Genomic DNA, 12,239 nt, shown 5'->3' on the forward strand with positions numbered 1-12,239 from the left:
ATGGGAGAAATCACAACTTTTCCTTTACTTTGATTTTTATTGAATGTAATGATGCATTCAATTAAACCTGAAGTCATATTTGCCCTGGCCCTGACCACATTCTTCTCCTGACCCAGTTGAAGTGTAGTCCCCAGCATAGCACTTCAAAGCCAACCATGGTCCTACTTAGAAGCTACATGTTTATCTTCCTGTCTCTTGAAAACAGCCATTAATATGCTGGACTACTGAGGCGCAGCCATTGGTGGCCGATGAAGATTTGAGAAGAATGGCTGTTCCCAACGAGTTCTATGAGCAGATCGGTGAGGATCACCTGAAGAACTTCTCCTTCATTGGCCGAGGATCTTTTGGGGATATATTCCGAGCTCGCCACCAGAAGTGGGGGACCGATGTTGCAATCAAGTTTCTGAGCCGGTAATAGTGGTTGTTTGGAAGTTGTTTGAGTGCAAAGATACAAAGTTAGATCTTTTCTTTCTCTTGCCTGACAAAAATGTATAATCTGTAGCTCCCACAATCATGTGTGAACTTTGGACATGGCCCTAGAGATCTTCAAACATTGTCCACACATTAGATGTTTGAATGGGACAGAGGGGGAAATAATTAAATATAGGATTTGACAACAATTTGATAACAGTAGATTAAAACATGAAGAACGGCTGCAGGATTTCGGTTTGGCTAAGTCTAAAGAGAAGAGGAATTAGGGGTGTCATGATAGCAGTATTCCAGTATTTGAGGGGCTGCCACAAAGGGGGTCAATTTATTTTACAAAGCACCAGAGGGCAGGACAAGAAACAATGGTTGGAAACTAATCAAAGAGAGGAGCAACCTGGAATTAAGGAGAAACTTCCTGACAGTGAGGACAATTAACCAATGGAACAGCTTCCCTCCAGAAATCATGGGTGCTCCCCAGTGGTGGGTTTCTACCGGTTCGCCCTGGTTTGTGTGAACCAGTAGTGGTGGCGGCAGGAGGCTCCGCCCACCAGCCCGGACGTCATCATGGATGCTCTGCGCATATGCAGAAGGTTCTGTGCATGAGCGGAAGCACCACGCACAAGCTCACAGTTCCGAACCGGTAGCGAAGGTAAGTGAAAACCACTACTGGTGCTCCCTCACTGGATGTTTTTAAGAAGATTCTAGACAGTCACTCATCTGAAACAGTATATAGGTTCTCCTGCTTGAGCAGGAGGCTGGACTAGAAGACCTTCAAGGTCCCTTCCAGCTCATTCATTCTAAAGATTAGTTTAGCACAGTAGATTAGATTAGATGACTTGGAATGACTAGATGATTTACAGTAGATTAGATGATTTAGAACAGTAGATTAGATTAGATGACTTCGATGCCTTCTCCAAGAGGCACACAAAGAGGACAGTTGTCCCAGTAATAGATCCTATCAGGATTCTATCTGCAATCAGAATTCCAAGTTTCCCAATTTGGCATCTTGATCATTACTTCTTTATGAACCCCATCTCATGTAAAGGAATATAGCCGGAAGGGATGAGTTAAGGGGACAAGGAAGGACCAAACTTTTATAGGAGGCCTTACAGAAAAGATGTAAGGCCTGGGAATGAAGGGAATGTGAGGGGAAAAAAACTCAAAATAACCCCAACTTGATTTTGATTAGTAGTAAAATGGGATAGAGAAAAACTTGTGGATATTTCAAGATTCTGTTATATTACTGAACTACAACAAACATTGGTCACCATACTACAAAAAAGATGTTGAGGCTTTGGAAAAAGTTCAGAGAAGAGCAACTAAGATGATCAAAGGCCTGGAGACTAAAACATATGAAGAACGGCTGTAATTATTTTGGTTTGGCTGGTCTAAAGAAAAGAAGAATTAGGGGTGACATGATAGCAGTAGTCCAGTACAGGTGAAACTCGAAAAATTAGACTATTGTGCAAAAGTTCATTTATTTCAGTAATGCAACTTAAAAGGTGAAGCTAATATATGAGATAGACTCATTACATGCAAAGCGAGATAGTTCAAGCCTTGATTTGTCATAATTTTGATGATTATGGCTTACAGCTCATGAAAACCCCAAATTCACAATCTCAGAAAATTAGAATATTACATGAAATCAATAAAAGAAGGATTGTACATAGAACAATATCAGACCTCTGAAAAGTATAAGTATGCATATGTACTCAGTACTTGGTTTGGGCCCCTTTTGCATCAATTACTGCCTCAATGCGGCATGGCATGGATGCTATCAGCCTGTGGCACTGCTGAGGTGTTATGGAAGACCAGGATGCTTCAATAGCGGCCTTCAGCTCTTCTGCATTGTTCGGTCTCATGTCTCTCATCTTTCTCTTGGCAATGCCCCATAGATTCTCTATGGGGTTCAGGTCAAGTGAGTCTGCTGGCCAATCAAGCACAGTAATCCCATGGTCATTGAACCAGGTTTTGGTACTTTTGGCAGTGTGGGCAGGTGCCAAGTCCTGCTGGAAAATGAAGTCAGCATCCCCATAAAGCTCGTCTGCGGAAGGAAGCATGAAGTGCTCCAAAATCTCCTGGTAGATGGCTGTGTTGACCCTGGACTTAATGAACCACAGTGGACCAACACCAGCAGATGACATGGCTCCCCAAATCAACACAGACTGTGGAAACTTCACACTGGACTTCAAGCATCTTGCAGTGTGTGCCTCTCCATTCTTCCTCCAGACTCTGGGTCCTTGGTTTCCAAATGAGATGCAAAAGTTACTCTCATCAGAAAAGAGGACTTTGGACCACTGAGCAACAGACCAGTTCTTTTTGTCTTTAGCCCAGGTAAGATGCTTCTGACATTGTTTGTTGTTCAGGAGTGGCTTAACAAGAGGAATATGACATCTGAAGCCGATGTCCAGATCCATCTGTGTGTGATGGCTCTTGATGCACTGACTCCAGCCTCAGTCCACTCCTTGTGAAAGTCCCCAACACTTTTGAATGGCCTTTTCCTGACAATCCTCTTCAGGCTGCGGTCATCCATGCTGCTTGTGCACCTTTTTCTTCCACACTTTTCCCTTCCACATAACTTTCTATTAATGTGCTTTGATACAGCACTTTGGGAACATCCAACTTCTTTTGCAATTACCTTTTGAAGCTTTCCCTCCTTATGGAGGGTGTCAATGATGGTTTTCTGCACAACTGTCAGGTCAGCAGTCTTTCCCATGATTGTGATTCCTACTGAACCAGACTGAGAGACCATTTAAAGGCTCAGGAACCCTTTGCAGGTGTTATGGCTTAATTAGCTGATTAGAGTGGGACACTTTGAGCCTAGAATATTGAACCTTTTCACAATATTCTAATTTTCTGAGATTGTGAATTTGGGGTTTTCATGAGCTGTAAGCCATAATCATCAAAATTATGACAAATCAAGGCTTGAACTATCTCGCTTTGCATGTAATGAGTCTATCTCATATATTAGTTTCACCTTTTAAGTTGCATTACTGAAATAAATGAACTTTTGCACGATATTCTAATTTTTCGAGTTTCACCTGTATTTGAGGGGCTGCCACAAAGAAGAGGGGGTCAAAATATCCTCCAAAGCACCAGAGGGCAGGACAAGAAACAATTGTTGGAAATTAATCAAAGAGAGAAGTAACCTGGAATTAAGAAAAAACATCCTAACAGTGAAGACAATTAATCAGAGGAAAAACTTGCCTTCAGAAATTGTGGCCGTCCATCACTGGATGTTTTTAAGAAGAATCTAGACAGTCAGTTATCTGAAATGGTATAGGTTCTCCTGCTTGAGCAGGGGGCTGGACTAGAAGACCTCCAAGGTCCCTTCCAGCTCATTCTATTCTATTCACCCTACAGCTGATCAGTGTTAAAAGTAAACAAATGAGTAGACCGGTGCCTGCAAAAATAAATGGGTAGATCAGTGCCTGCAAAAATACATGAGTAGATCAGTGCCTGCAAAAATAAATGGGTAGATTGGTACAGCTCTGCAAGCAGTTAAAAGCCTGGTAGACCAGTACCTCTGCTAAATCCTAAATAATTGTCACATGACCATCAAGCCACGCCCAGAAAATAAGCCACACCCACAGAACCAGTAGTAAAAAAATGTAGAACCCACCCCTGGTGGGTTTTATACCTTCTTTGGGCTTTGTATTTGAGCTTCCTGTTCTTACGCAAGAACATGTCCTTTAATATTCTATCGGCTGTTGTCAGATTCCTATGGGGTCATGTAGGGGTCATAGTTGGCTCTATAGGCAAAAGAGGAGATGCAAATCCTAGATACTTGCTGAGCTAATTTTGTCAATCTTTTGTTCGTTGCTTATCTGAGTTTCTGTCCTGACTTAGTCTTTCTGAATGGATTACCAAATCTGCATTTCTAAAAGCTGGCCTCCTCAGTTTCTGCTTAGGGCAGGGAAACGGGCTGGTTTCTGATGGTTCAAAGTTACAACAACACTGAAAAAAGTGACTTATGACCGTTCTTCACACTTACAACCGTTGCAGCATCTGCACAATCATTCAGTAAATATGTACCAGCATCTTCATTTAGTGGCTCGCTAGTATTATGTTGATTGAAAATGTACATCCATAGCTTTTAAATCAGCAGATGGCTGGAGAAAAATAGAAGACTGTTCTAAGATGTGTGATGATGATTTAACTTTGTTTGTAACTCATATGCATGGCATTTGCTGACCACTTTTTATGTCCCATCCCCACTTCTGGCTCAGGTGTCGGATTTTGGCTTATCCAAGTTCAGGCGAGGAACGACCCAGCAATATAACCTCAGTTCTGGGGAAGAGGACACCTGTGGTGGGACCCTGGAGTTCATGCCTCCTGAATCCTTTGTCGATTTCCATTACAAGCCAGCCCCCAGCATGGATGTCTACAGGTGAGCTGGGTTGCCTCTAGGCAGTGGTGGGATTCAAATAATTTAACAGCTAGTTCTGACCTGCTGGGTGGGCATGGCCATGGTGGCCATGGCCAGGGGATGTGACAGGCAGCACTCAGCCTCCTGAACCCATCTGAAAGCAAAAACAGGCCACGGGGGGGGGGGGGACACATCACCCCCACACCCCATTTTGGGCCTAGTAGGCCTCCATGAAGCCTCCTGGTAGAGAAAATGGGCTGTAGGAGGGCATGCCACAAACCCCTGGACCCCGTTTTGGGCCTAGGAGGCCTCCCTGCACTTACCTGGGAGCCAAAATGGGGCACATGGGGACTCCTGGAAGGGGTGGGGAGGGGAGGGGCCATCCAGCAATTTAACTACCGATTTGTCCAAACTGGCCCAAACTGGCTGAATCCAGGGGTGAAATTCAGCAGGTTCTGACAGGTTCTGGAGAACCAGTAGTAGAAATTTTGAGTAGTTCAGAGAACCAACAAATACCACCTCTGGCTGGCCCCAGAGTGGTGTGGGAATGGAGATTTTGCAATATCCTTCCCCCAGGAGTGAGGAGGAAATGGGGATTTTGCAGTATCCTTCCCCTGGAGTGGGGTGGGAATGGAGATTTTGCAGTATCCTTCCCCTGCCATGCCCACCAAGCCACACCCACCAAGCCACACCATGCCCACCAAGCCATGCCCACAGAACCGATAGTAAAAAAAAATTGAATTTCACCACTGGCTGAATCCCACCACTGCCTCTAGGGTCAAATAAGGGATGCTAAATCCATGTGCACACCTTGGTGCTAAGGTTGGTTTGGAATTGATTCCCATTTGAAAGCAGAAAATCTTGCTGGGGATCTGAGATCCATTCCTGGGTCTCCATTTTATTTTCCTAAACCTGGCTTTCCATAACCTGGAAGTTTTTCATTTTATGATCAGCCCATTTATTCCATTTCCTTCCATTCTTTTGGATATAAACTGAATATAAAGTTCAACTAATAGAGAAAAGAACACCTACCCTGTTTCCCCCAAAATAAGACATCCCGTGATAATAAACCCAATCGGGCTTTTGAGTGCACGGCAATAAGGCCAAGCGCTTATTTCGCGGTTCAAAAAAATATAAGACAGGGTCTTATTTTTGGGGAAACATGGTAGAAAAACTGAATGGGCAATATGGGCTCAACTGTCATTAATTCTTGGATGGGAGACCACCAGGAAATCTGATCTACTTCCTTTTACTTTTCAGTTATGGAATCCTGATGTGGTCAGTGTTAAGTAACCAAGAACCTTACCACAGTAAGTCATGCTTCGCTTTGCTTTCTGTTTATGCAAAATTTCACATGTATAGCAATAGCACTAGCAATAGCACTTAGACTTATATACTGCTTCACAGTGCTTTACAGCCCTCTCTAAGCGGTTTACAGAGTCAGTATATTGCCCCCAACAATCTGAGTCCTCATTTTACCGACCTCGGAAGGATGGAAGGCTGAGTCAATTTTGAGCTGGTGAGATTTGAACTGCTGAACTGCAGCTAGCAGTCACCTGAAGTAGCCTGCAGTACTGTACTTTAACCACTGTGCCACTTCAGCTCTTTTAATCTTTCATAGGTAGATCAGATAGGAAAGAGATCAGATGGCTATGTTGTGGTCTGCCAGCAGCCTGCAGAGCTGGCAGCGAAGTTGGACATTGAGGAGGCTGGGGCAGAACATGGGCCAGTCCTGGAGTCTGGGGAAGGCCCGGACGAGGGCTCTGCATTGGAGGCAGAGATGGAGCCAGGGCCATCTGGGAGTGATACATGGACTCCGGAGCCTCCAGAGTTGGACAGCAGAGAGGCAGAGGAACAGGAGGAGCCTGTTCCTAGTGCACGCATGCGCAGAGCTGCCAGAAGGCACGAACAGTTAAAACAAAAGGGACAACTCGGGAGTAAGGTCTGGAGATGATTGGTCCCTCCCCTAAGGCTTAAAAAAGGAGCAAAGGCACGTGGGCCATTTGCAGGAAAGCAACGTTGTTAATTCTGTTCCCAGTCGGCATCTCTGTTTGATTCTGGACTCCGTGTGGCTTTGCCAAGTAGGTCTTTGGCAGTGTGTCAAAGGAGAGAAAGGTTGGTGATTATCCCAAAGGACTTCTCCCAAAGGACTTTTTGCAACTAATTGGGACTCAGCTGTGAATGAACGTAATTCATAGCTGTTGCAATAAAAGAGGTTTTTGGGACTACTCGTGTGTTTTAATGACTCAGGAAGCCTAGGTCACAACAGGCTATTCCTGTGTTATTGTAAGGCTACAGTAACTAAATCTTGCCAATCTGATAGTACAAATCTACCACTATCTCTTTTATAGCTTGAGAAGTTAGGGAAGGTCATTTCTGAGTTTCTTTCTCTGCCCGTTATGCATTCTCACATGCCATTAAAGCATGATTATAAGAAGTAGTATTCATGTTATTCAATTTGTCCAACAATGACAAGGAAATAGGCAGATGCTCTGGCTAGGTCAAACAGCATTATTTAGGATTGAGATCCACAAAATATAGCATCTCAGCTATGGCAACAAAGCCCTTTTAAAAATTACCAACCTTTACAATAACAATTACCAGCAATAACAATTACCAACATTCAACATATTTGAATGCTTAATGTGACATAAGGGGAAAGCTATTGGACTTGGGAAGCAACCATATTTTCTTTAATTAAGTTCAAATTTTAAAAAATGGATTTTCAACAGAGTAGAGTAGAGTAGAGTAGAGTAGAGTAGAGTAGAGTAGAGTAGAGTAGAGTAGAGTAGAGTAGAGTAGAGGAGTGGAGTGGAGTGGAATAGGACAGGACAGGACAGGTCAGGTCAGGTCAGGACAGGACAGGACAGGACAGGACAGGACAGGACAGAACAGAACAGAACAGAACAGAACAGAACAGAACAGAACAGAACAGAACAGAATAGAATAGGTCTTTATTGACCAAGTATGATTGGACACACAAGGAATCTGTGCATAAGCTCTCAGTATACATACAAACAACAAGGTATGTAGCAGTGATGGGTTTCTACTGGTTTGCCCCGGTTCGGGTGAATTGTTAATGGTAACGGTGGGAGGCTCCACCCACCCGCCCGGACGTCATCACGGATGCTCTGCGCATGCGCACGCTCACAGTTCCGAACTGGTAGCAAAGGTAAGTGGAACCCACTACTGGTATGTAGGTCATGGATCTATCATAGATAGGTCATAGATCATAAATCATAGTTATAACCATTAATCATCAGATACAAACCACAAGTGATTAATCATAAGATACCAGTAGGAGAATGTGGTAGGAAAGATGAGAATATGGGAAGGATAATAGCAATACAGCTCTTCTACATGGATGAAATATCTTTAGGTCAAAGACAGTGCTGTGGGAATTTGGTGTTCAGCAGAGTGATGTCATGGGGAGGTGGGGGGAAACTATCTTTGTGTCTAGTTGTTTTGTCATGCAATGCCCTTTAACCTCACCCACTGGTAATTCTTGTCTGAAAGGAAAGGCCAATGAAGCATATTCATGATCTCCAAAGTTAAGTTTGCTTAATTTCACTTAAACCCCCACAGAATCCTCAAAAAAATATTCAGAATGATAATTTGTTAGGAATGTTGTTTGATTTCCTGGTTTTCCTCACCAAAAAGGACAATTCTGTGGCATGAAGGAAGGAAGGAAGTTTAAGTTGGTTTATGTTAGCAGCACAGCATATATACTGTTTAAATTTTCTGAGGAGTATTGCATGGTTATGTCTACTTTCTTGACCTTTTTTTTTTGACCCTTCCTGCAGACACATCACATCACCAGTCTGCACAGATAGAAAGCAATGGAGAGAATTGATGGAAGGGTGATGCTATACAAGAAATATGTCATTTCCTTTTGTTGCAGAAAAACAACGGAGATGAATTTCGAGATCAGAAATAGCTTTTTATTTTGGCCAAAAGGTTCAGACATGCATTCTGTTTACATCCTGAACAAAAGTCCTTCTTTAAGACACATATCTTTATAGAACAAAAAACAGGAAGTATCTTAGATCTGCCTCTTTAGCTAGCCCCCTCCCTTATTCCTTAGGCAGGAAGCTCCATGTGGGTTAGTTCTGCATTTTAACATAGTACCTCTGCGGTTTGACTTCTTGAACTCTCCAACTGTAGAAAGTGTGTTAATTCTGCGGTTTAACTTTTTGAACTCTGCAACTTTCTCAAGTCACAGGGGTCCTTCAGAGATCCTCTAGGCTGACCCCATATTATTTCACTCTTATAACCAAATTTCACTTTACGTCCTGCCTTACTTTCATCTCCACTCTTCCATTTCTTTTGTCTGTCCCTGTTGTTTAATGAGTCTGTATGGATACCAGGGCTTGTGTGATGCTCCATTTCAAAAAAAATACCATTAACAGCTTCCGTTTCCATTCCCTGTTCAGATCTCCACCATGCCAACTTGAGTTCCATGATCAAGTTGCACATCCCCCAAGGTCAAAGGCCACAGACAGAAGATCTGGAGAAGCAGGTTGATCAAGTGCTGAAGCCAGGAAACTTGATTGACCTCATGAGAAGATGTTGGTCTAATGAGAAGGACCAGAGGCCGAGCTTCCCAGGTAAGTGAGATGCATAGTAGCTTCCCTCGCACATAATCCAAGAAACACTCCTTATTAAGAAGGGGCAAGATACTCAACAGCAGAGATGCATTCACCATCTTTCCCTTGGCTGGACTTTGGCTTGGGATCACCATTAAAGTGGACTGCATCTCAATAGCTGTAATGAATAACAGAATAAGAGAATAGCAGAATAACAGAATAACAGAGTTGGAAGGGACCTTGGAGGTCTTCTAGTCTAATCCCCTGCACAAGCAGGAGATCCTATACCAGTCTGGACAAATGGCTGGACAAATTGACCTCGGGGGGCCAGGCAGGCATGGCAGGCTGGGTGGGCATGGCCAACTGGGTGGGCATGGCCAGCTTGACAGCACTCACTGGGCGTGGCTGACTGGGTAGGCGTGGCCAGCTTAATGCCACTCCCCAAACTGCTGGCATGTTTCCTCTTTGCACTGGGTAGACCGGGCCGAAGCCACGCTGGCCTGATGTTTCCTCTTTGCATTGGGTAGACAGGCCAAAGCAACATTTTCCAAGCTGACCCTGCAGGCCAGATCCAACCACATCATAGGCCACATCCGGCCAGAGGTGGGTTTCAGCAGTTTCTGGAGAACTGGTAGCGGATATTTTGAGTAGTTCGGAGAATACCACCTCTGAATACCACCCTGCCCTCATCTATTCTTTGCCTCCCAAGTTCCAGTTGTTTGGGAGGAAATGGGGATTTTGCAGTAACCTTTCCCTGGAGTGGGGAGGGAATGGAGATTTTACAGTATCCTTCCCCTGCCACACCCACCAAGCCATGCCCACCAAGCCATGCCACACCCACCAAGCCACACCCACAGAACCGATAGTAAAAAAATTTGAAACCCACCACTGCATCCGGCCCACGGGCCTTGTGTTTGACACCCCTGGTTTACAGTATTTTGCAATTTTGAAGTTTGCTTTGTGTGCCTTTATCATTTGATTGGTTTTGCAAAGGCTCGTGATGGGTCTTAATTATCAGCTTCCTTGGTGCTAATCCTGTCAGACATGTGTAATTGATTTTATCCTGTGATCTATTGCCTCTAGCCTGCCTTTCTTCATGGACCGGTATTGTTTCCAATTATCTCAATGAATGGGGTTAAGGTCATGTCCTGTCCTTAATCCCATCACCTGGAGGTGAAGGTGTTTTGTTTGTGAATAGGTTGCCCCAGTCTTTTCTTAATGGAATAAAATCTCCATCTGTTAAGATTTCAGGCATCTGCTGGAGGCTGTTTTACTATGCAGGAAATTGGGGCTGATTTCTGCCTCTAAGAGCATGTTTCTCTATTTCTGTCACTTTTAAGATTCCCCAAAATATTTCATTCTTTGGGTGGGGTGGGGGCTTCCCACATTCCTTTACTCATTCTTGTTTTTCCTCCTTTTCTCAGATTGCAGAGAAGAAATGGAAGTTGTGTATTGCTGTTACAAGTGGAAGATTAGGTCAGCTGTCAGTGAAGTCCAAGATATTTTGGTAAAGAATAAATTTTTAAAGATGTGTTCTTATGATCAGCCTCCAGAGGGCACCAGAGCTCCAGTTTTGCCATGCAAAGTATTTCCATGCAAACATGATAATTTTTTCTTTTCTTTTTTAATGCCATCGTATTTCCTGGATGGTAATTTTTCTACATAGGCAATCATTCTGTCTCATACGTACCAAGTACAGCTAGTCCTCGACGTATGACTACAATTGAGCCCCAAATTTCTGTCACTAAGTGAGACATTTTGTCAAGTGAGTTTTGCCCCATTTTACGACTTTTCGGCCTACAGTTCTTAAGCAAATCACTGCAGTTGTTAAGTTAGTAACACGGTTGCTAAGTGAATCTCCATTGACTTTGCTTGTCAGAAAGTCGCAAAAGGGGATCGCATGACCCCGGGGCACTGCAGCTGTCATAAATGAGAGTCAGTTGCCAAGCATCTGAATTTAGATCATGTGACCATGGGGATGCTGCAATGGTCGTGTGAAAAATGGTCATAAGCCACTTTCTTCATTTATACGGTATCATGAACAGTCACTAAACGAACTGTTGTAAGTTGAGGACTACTTTTAAATTACCATCAGACAGGATATATATTCCCTGGTTTTACTAAGCATGAGAGATAAGGTACAGGCAGGGGTGAAATCCAGCAGGTTCTGACAGGTTCTGGAGAACCGATAGCGGAAATTTTGAGTAGTTCGGACAACCAGCAAATACCACCTCTGGCTGGCCCCAGAGTGGGGTGGGAATGGAGATTTTGCAGTATCCTTCTCCTGCCACGCCCACCAAGCCACACCACACCCACCAAGCCACACCCACAGAACCGGTAGTAAAAAAAATTAGATTTCACCACTGGGTACAGGGAATCCTTGATTTAAACCCATTCTGAGCTCTGGTGTTGCAGTGGTTAGAATGCAGTAAAAGGTAAAGGTAAAGGTTCCCCTCGCACATTTGAAACCATCATTATCGACCCCTAGGCCATGTCTAGGCCAAACTTGTATTATCTTGTATTTGCCAAACTTGTATTATCACTCTAGTGTTAAAATGTATTCTAGGGCAAAGCTTCTTGTGCTGCGAGATTCCCCCCTCTCGCAGGCCTGGCCCTCTATGTTATCGAGGGCCCACCTTAATGACGGATCTTGGGACCCCGAGAGGTGGCATGTCGCAAAAAGGGGATTGAGGGGTTTTTTAAAGACTTTTTTAATTAGACTTTTAAGGGGTTCTGAGGGTGGGGGAGGTTATGTGGGTTTGGGGGAAAACCCACGGGGGTTGGAGACCAGTCTGGCTGCTATTAATGGTGCCGTAGGGGGTACGGACTCTGGGGGAAAGGGGACTGTTAGAATG

General features: G+C 43.9%; 1 pseudogene; it reads left to right on the forward strand.

Annotated features, from left to right (window-relative positions):
* The first annotated feature begins 265 nt into the window (after window positions 1–265).
* LOC139317764 (receptor-interacting serine/threonine-protein kinase 3-like) overlaps window positions 266–12,239 on the forward strand; it is a 62,100-nt pseudogene continuing 50,126 nt past the window's right edge.

This window comes from Pituophis catenifer, unplaced genomic scaffold, assembly GCF_029215685.1.
Source record: "Pituophis catenifer annectens isolate HBS135680 unplaced genomic scaffold, rPitCat1.0.hap2 SCAF_5, whole genome shotgun sequence".
In the NCBI taxonomy this organism is placed as follows: Eukaryota; Metazoa; Chordata; class Lepidosauria; order Squamata; family Colubridae; genus Pituophis; species Pituophis catenifer.